Source organism: Calidris pugnax, unplaced genomic scaffold (genome assembly GCF_001431845.1).
Source record: "Calidris pugnax isolate Ruff unplaced genomic scaffold, ASM143184v1 scaffold111, whole genome shotgun sequence".
Classification (NCBI taxonomy): Eukaryota; Metazoa; Chordata; class Aves; order Charadriiformes; family Scolopacidae; genus Calidris; species Calidris pugnax.
The window spans coordinates 8,913,711-8,922,248 of record NW_015090872.1 but is presented as its reverse complement, the minus strand read 5'-3'; positions in this window follow the sequence as shown (position 1 = coordinate 8,922,248).

The following is an 8,538-nucleotide window of genomic DNA, read 5'->3' as shown; positions in this document are numbered from 1 at the left end:
TAGTGGGGAGAGAGGAGGAAAAACTCCAAAATCACTCAGGAATAAATATGACTATTGTTTCTTCCAAAATGTGGAAAAGAACGACAAAGACAAGGTGAGAAGAGGTGGTATAGGTGGGAACAAGGGACTTTCTGACCCCTTTCTTCTTTTCCTATCAATCAGTCATTTTTTCTTCCCAGAATCTGCTGCACAAATCCAGTCAGGAAGCCAAATTTTCCATATCTGTGCATGTACAGTGGTATGGGAGGAGGGGTAGGGAGAACGTGCCGGCACACATAAAAATCTAATATGAGCATAGGAAACATAAGGACGTTTTAACACAATCACATATGGAATTTACAAGGTCCTAAGTCATGAATAAGCGCCTTATTCACAGGAAGCCAATATTTTGATGTATTCCCATGGCAGAAACAAAATGATGGGCAAGAAATGGATAGACACATAATACACACTCCAGTTGTCCTTTGCAGTCAGTGCCTTTTCCTAAAAAGAATCCTTTCTCTATTTTTATTTCTTCTATCAAAATAATCATTTCTCTCAAGCAGACCCAATGTTAGCAAAGTCTTTCCAGTGTGATCAGAAATGTTACTGGGTGCTGTAGATAGAGCAGCTGGGGGCCTTACGAAACCCAGCAATTCAAAGTATTTTAGCATAGTATCCCACACACCAAATGACTACTTAAATGAAAGTTTAATTGCAGCCCCTAGGGAAGGATGGAGGAAGGGTCAAACTGTTAGACACATGTGCTTTGTTCTTTGTAACAAAAGCCTTCAAGTGTAAGTAAATGAACTCTGAAAAATAAAATGAAATTGTGTTTTGATGTTTTGGATATCTACTATATGGGAGTAGGGGCACACAACAGGAAGCAAAGAGCAAGTTAAAAAAAGCAGTTTGTTATCTATTGCACCATATTTATTTCCTTTAAAAATCCCAGCAGTGTGCAAACTACCTGCTTATATTATAGTCTGAGCAAATTCAGTGCTCAGGGTTAACCTGGTGGGGATTTGTTTGCTTGCCTGTTTATGACTGCAGTGATTGCAATTTTTCCAAAAATTCACTTGTTTTGGGTAGTGTGTGTAAGCTCCACACTTCCACCAGGACAGAATGTACTCAGAGCTGTACAGATGCAGAAATAGGGTCCTATCTTCATAGAGACAAATGTTCAGAAAAGGAACCAGCAGACGACAGGTGGTTGCAGACAGCGATTCTCACTGAGGATCTGGCTCAGCCAAGCGTGTCCTACTGAAGAATTGACCCATTGAAGTCAAATGAGCGGATTCTCAAGTTCAAATGAGCTTGAAAAATGCAAGGGAGATTTCTCACTATATGGAGGGACTTTCTTCCTGAAAAAAGAGCGTAACTGAATCTTCTCCCTTCTGAAGGCACAAAATCCTTCCCCCCTGTATAATGCAGGTGGTAAGAGAAGTGGGAAGGGAATGCGCGTGACAGAGCAAGTGGTTTGTTCTCATGGATGCCCCATCCCTGGAAGTGTTCAAGGCCAGGCTGGATGGGGCTTTGAGCAACCTACTCTAGTGGGAGGTGTCCCTGCCCATGGCAGGGGGGTTGGAATTTGATCATCTCTGAGGTCCCTTCCAACCCAAACCATTCTATGATTCTGTGATTCTATGATTGGCATTACATCTTTCATGTCCACCTTTTGCTCTGAAAACAACCCTTCCTTTCTATTCATACAATCTCAGGATGAGTTTATCTTCCTTCTCTCTGTAATGTTAATTAGTAGCTCTGGATTATCATTCTAAATATTGTTAGCGCTGGAGTTTCCTCCACGCCTTCTCATTCTGCCCGCAGGTCACTGAGCTGGTTTACAAGCTATGGGGGCTCCAGGAGGACTGAGATGAGCTTGGTTATCCAATCAAGTGCCACTAATTGAACAACTATGGAGATGCCAGTTACATCTGTTTGGAAAGTATTCTGAATTCCAGTCCCACTATTTACGTAATTCCACTCCTTTGGCTCTGAAGGCACATAAAAACAAGTGTTATCCATGGCAACTAATGGAATAAATAGACTTTCCCTGGAACTCAGAACTTTCTCACTCTGTAACATGCAACAGCCGATGCCGTAGCCTAAATTCAGAACTCTCCTGTAAATAAGTTCCTGTGGCTATGCTCCAATGGGGCTTATTTTAAGTGCGGAATTTAGGTTCTAACTTTCTGTCTCAGCACTTTTACTGGTGTTCCCCTGGCAATGAGTGAGGTAGAACCCATCTACTACTGCTCTGCACCATGGCTGTTTTTACTGCAACCCATGTCATTTCAGCCTTTAATCTCACTCAGCTTTTAGAGCTGTGGATACCTATCTCTTTGCCAGGAAAGGCACTTGGAGCTATCAGTTCACTGTCTAGATTACACTGTGTGCTCCAGCCTCAGCCAAAACTCCCATGGGATTCAGTGGGAGATCTGACAGCGCTGAAAACCTACATGGCTTGGCCTGTGTGCTCACACTTGGAGGGGTGACAAGAGAGGCATTACATTTGACATCCTTACATGAAAGAGGAATGCTATAATGTATATGACCCATGCCAAAAGTTGTGGTCCCCTTTCTACTTCATTTTTTTCTGCAAAATCTTCAAAATACATTCATTTAAATGTTACAGGCATCAGAAGTTTATTTAAGGTTTTACTTTAATTTGGGGATATAAAACCTTTCAGTAGCCTTGTATCTTTTAAAAAATAACAGTAACTTAAGAAAACTCCTTCTGATTCACAGCTGAACCCTCAATTTCCTCAGCACACCATTCACCAGAGCTTGTCCAATGCCAGTAAAAGCTTTCAGATGGTTTAATTAATTAAATATAAAAATTGCTCTCTCTGATTCAGATATATTTTGTGAGTTTGGTTTCGGCTAAATCATCTTATTTTTATGCCACAATCAGCACAAGCCCAATAACGGAATAATTTTTAGCTGCTAAATTGTATTTGCTGTCACTTTCTTCTATCTGTGTTTCCAGGTAGTACAAAAACCCTCACCCTGCACTAAGTAAGCCAAGTTTAAAAAATCCCCCCAAAACTACAGAGTGTACTCTATATGATGATTTAGGGTTTTCAAATCAGCCTTCAAAGATACCGTTTATATCCTCAAATTGCAATCTGTAATTTAAACCTTTCCCCGAGGTGGAGTAAACTCACACCGGACAGCAGACATTGCTAAACATGCCAGCTTGCCTGCTATATGGCCAAAGTGTTTATTCAACAGAAGCTTGGACGACAGCCACCACATCAATGTCACAGCCTCTCAGCACATGCGAAGAAAATACATGTGATACATAGCAAATTAGGTGTCCTGCTCTAGAAGGAGTGGAATGGGATTGATTTGCCACTTTTAGCAATGCTCTTTTACTGTCAGCTTGGCTTTGAGAAAAGCATTAAAGATTCTTGTCACAGATGTTTCTTTCATAAACTGTTGTGGGAGAATGACATTCTGCAAAAATGGTTTACTACTCTGCTTTCTTCTCCTGGGAAAACAAAGTGCGCTAGTCAGCCTAGCCAAATGGGCTCAAGGAACGCTCTTCAGTTATACCACAATAGCATTAAGGATCATGACATTTACAGAGCTGATCTTAGAAGCTCTCTTGGCAAATGTACAGTGTAGAGGTATTTATCCAAAGTGTGTGCCATTGATTTTTTTTTTTTTTTGTCTTGCATTAGTTCAGTGGGGTAAAACTGGCCGGTTGGGTGTTCAAAACAGTGAAGATAAAAAGGACTGAGCTTACACACCCTGTATTAAGTGAATGGTTCACACTGCATTTGAGTAATTAATCACCTTTAAACAAAACAAAAAAAAAAAAAGGGGGAAAGAAAAAAAGAGGGAAAGCTACCAGAGTAGTTAACATAGGAAGCCTCATTTGATTTTACTCCAAGTTACTGGATTGCATAAAATGTAGCCGTGAGATGAAATCACTTTTTAGATCACAGAATAAGTCTTTGATCAAGGAAGCATATTTTTAATTGCTTACATCTAGCTGAGAGAGATGGGGGAAGGGAAAGACAATGAATCTGTTATTTTTAGGTCATAAACTTTACTTAAAAACATTTTGAGAATGCAGATTTTCTTACTAAAAGTCAAAAGGTTTTGTATGAGTATTTGCTCTGCCGTAAAAAAGAGTTACTATAGCAACAGCAACATCATATAGAATCTATGACTTGTAAAGCACATTCTGGAGAGAACAAGTTATCCACACGTCACATTAATTTTCATACTTTATATAATGTTAAATAAGCAAAATAAATCCTATAATGTCCAGGTTTTTCTCATTTTGCAATGTTTATTTTAACACAATGTTTTTTCCTTACACAGACCTATATTTGCACAATCGTTTAAAATCTGAATAAGATTTTGGTGTTCCAGATGCACCCTGTTGTCCTCCATACAGTTCTCTGGGTTGCTAAACTAATTCCTGCTAGAATTAAACACGACTATGGAGACATGAAAGAAATTCTAAGTTTACTGCGATTATGAATAGATAAGTGCTTTGCAGAAAGGGCCATCTCTTTGTGTTTGAACAGCTCCTAACACAAACCTCTGCATGTGACGGTGTGGGAGAATTCTTAGAAATTAATGGTCATCCTGTGAGCACCCCAAGCTCTGGGCAGCTGTTGACAATAGGCCTCTGACAATAGTCCAGGCCCTTGACAACAGTGCAGGCCTCCAGGTTACTAAACGGTTAAGTTGTGATTTGTAAACTAATGAAGCTGGCAGAAAAGGAGTAGCTGTCTTCTGAATGTACTGATAAGTAAGACCTTGAGTAGAATAAAAAAAAGAGAAAAGACTGTGTGTGTAAACAGCTAATAATAGCCAACTATAAAAACATGTAACTAGTTATCACCTGCTAATAATAGCCCACTATAAAGGCATCACCTGGGAATTGTCTATAAAAGCTGAGCTGTCTGTGCAATAAAGTGGCATCTCCCTGATCACATTGGTTGTTGTGTATGGTGTCTGAAGCTTCTGTGTCATTAAGTGGAGCCTGAACAGGGACCCTCAGTTTGGTGTTTGGAGAACCTGATGATCCAATGGGAAGAAGGGACGGAAAAGCCGGTTAAAAGGTGAGTGCTGCCCCGGCACTCAGGAAAGGGTAGTGCCCTGCCACTATGGCTTAGAGCTGGGAATCTTGCTTTGGCCAGGCGAGCGGCCGGGGAGGAGATGGGGAACGTGCAAGAAGCCACAAAGGAGCTCCTCCAACATATACTCTCTAAGAGAGGATTAAAGTATGATGAGCATACCTTGAAGGTGCTGTTAGTGTGGGCACGTGACAGAAATTTGATCCCCACGTTAGAGGTGGTTTATACTACTAATACTTGGGAACTGATAGGAAATGCCTTGTGGGATGAAGTTAGTAAAGGATCCAAGGATGCTCTCAAGTTCTCTGCAATGTGGAGATTAATATTGGACTTTCACTGATCCCAAAGACTGAATTCCTGACTGTAATGATGTATGATGTATCACAATTAGTGGTGAATCTTGCTCCCCTGTCAGCCACAAATAATCTAATACATACATAGCCTTTGCAAGTTGTTCAGAAGGAGCAGATTGACGGGGTGGGGGCATTCTGGGCTGCCCAGAAGTGATGCTGCTGGGGAGGTGTCCCTTGCTGTAGCTGGTGTGCAGAGAGAGAGAGTGGGCAGAGATTTGCAGCTTCTCTGCTCCTCTTTTCCTAGGGTGCTACTTAAATAAGATCATCATCATCTGTGCCAGAGTGCATGAGGCTTGCTATATAAAGAATGTTTTCTCAAATAGAAGTGCTTGTGAGGTCAGGTTTTGTTTTGGGTAACAGCAAAGAAAATCCGTAGTAACTGAAGGCCTAGCAGCAAGTAGGCAGGTGAGCGCTTAGAGGTGGGGCGTTAATTAGCATGGTGTGGTACAGGAGTGTGATGAGTTGGTGAGATTTTGTTTTGCCAGTAGGACTGTCTAGCATGCATCCATTAAAAGAATGACGAAGCAAAGGTGATTCAAGGTTTACAAAAGTGAAAAATTAATGGAAGTTACTCTTTCCCTGCCCCACCAGGTGGGAAATCCCAAAGGGACCTCACTGTACCCCAGTTTCCAGCACCATGCAGGTCTCCACAACCAGCTCTTTCAAAGAATATCTTTCTTTCTACAAGCTGATGTGGTTTGTTTTGTTTTTAAAGGTACTGCCTGGTATACTAGAAATAGAACAGTAATAGAAAGATTTTATTTAATTTGAAGCTGTGACCATGTGGTCCTGTCATTATGAACACAGTTATACTGAAAATATATGTTTTAGTTTCTAAGCTGGCTTGATTCCCAGATTGCAATGTGGTAAGACTTTTGATTTGAGATATTAATCAAATGACAAGAATTTCATGCAAGATTTGCTTCTATAGAGAGTCCATGTAATCTATATCTTTCTTTTCTACACCATTAATGTATTCAGGGCTGCCTTTTTTTCCTCCATCTAAATGTCAACAAGTCTGATTAAGTGTAAGCAAGAAATTAGCGTTCCTTCTTCAGTAGTATCTCAGCACAGAGGGGACTTTCCAGAGAAGACAGTGTCAACACTTTTAGACAGACCGTTCCCCAAAACCAGCATTTCTGGAATTCTGTGGCAGCTCAAAACTGGGTTTCTGACTGGGGGAATGATAATTCCCTGGCGGTAGTCTGCAAAATATACCCTTGGCCAAAGAATTCCCCAGTTCCACAGCCTGAAAGTCACTCTATAACCACTCATGAAATAGTTGCAGTGCATGTTGACATAGCTCCTAGGGAGGAACAGCAAACAATAGCCTGCATCCTCCCCACGTCTGCGCTGGGGGAGAAAGAGCAAAACGAGCGTGTTCATTACTCATGACACACGCACGCATGAGATAGCAGCTGACACTATCTGACAGGCTGCAATCACAAGTACCCCACAGCACATTGATCGGGTCCTGCGTGACTTTGCCATGTGAGGACGGACACCACCGCTCGCTCTCTGGGTGCACCTGGCATTGCATGTGGCAACGTGCTACCCTGGGCTGGGCGCCCGCGCCTGGGCTTTACCCCATCGCCTTCGCATGTGTGATGGGACCTTTAATAAAAAACTTCCCAATGAAGTGCTGAATGCTTAAAATATGTTACATGTGTTTCATGTGGAAAAAGAAAAACAAACAAAAAACCCCCAAGAGGAAAGGGTATGACTACAGACTCGGTTACTAAGCAGACTTTTTTGGTGACATGGGAGATGTTAGGCTGGATTTCTCCATGAACGTCAAGAATAGCATTGGGCTCTAAAAACTAAGCAAACAAAATGCTAACATACTGCTGTTGGCAAACTTGGAAGGAACTGGATCACTATTCAGAAGTCTTTTTTTCCTGCCACATCTTTTGATTTTATACTTAGTCTCCCCTTATATATGCATTACCATTTCCTCAAAAAAAACTCTGAGTGAAGTTGTCTTTCTTAAAACACGCTTGAAATGATTTTGTTAAATTTATGATACAACACATACACTGTCTGAATTCCTTTCCTGGTGCTGTTTTTTGCTGGTAGCAAAAAAGGGAGAAAAATAGGTATTTAAATGCTTTGGAATGATGTCATCACTGAAAATAGCATGAGAGCATCTAAAATCTCAGTAATAATATCTTCTGGCTGGTTGCTTTTCTTTTGTTAGTTTATTCCATATCAACGTTTTGTCTTAAGATCTAGATTTGGTTAGCACTTAACACGTGATGTTGATAGATAATTTTGACCCTCCATTTAGAAAAACGGGGACTAGTTTTAAATAAAGTAAAATGAATTCTGCAAAAACAGAGTAGATCCACAGATGGTGTAAATTGTCTTTAATGAAGTTCATAAACTTGAATTAAATCCCATGTGGCTGTGCAGTTTGCCCACATTCATCACTCTTTTTGTCTCTGAATGCTTATTCAGGAGGGAGCTTACTGAAGGTAACATTCAGGAACAAATATCTTTTAGCCTAAGGCCCAAATTCTCACATATTTGCCTGAAGATGATGCCTTGTCACCAATTAGTCATTATTAGGTATTCATTAGTTATTAATTTTTAAAACCTCCCCTTCTTGCAGTCTGTCTACGCAAGCAGTGGAATGTGAACTTAAAAATGTACATTGTGGAAAAGATACAAATACCTACAGGTGGAACTTTGAAAGCTATGCATTTGTTTATATATTTACTGCTGACTCAGTGAAGAATAGACTGGGGGAAAAATTACCTGTGCATGATTTTTTTTTATAACAGAAAGAAAAAGGTATAAATATTGCTGATAAATTGTTCACAATGAATAATTGTGAACACCTCCCTCAACTGTATTATCTTCATTGCTAATGAAACCAGATTTCAGTTTTTTGTGTCAGTATGTGCACCTTTTACTTTCCATAAAACATTAAATGGCTGTTGAGTCTAATGGTAGCTGGAGAACTAACATAAACTCATAAATGATAGACATCTATATTGTAATGAAAAGGTCCAACCAATTGATGAGTGGGCATAATGCCATTCAAACAGATGGGTCTGAGCATTGGCAGCCAAAGCATCAAGTAAGTCCATCAAATGGAGATG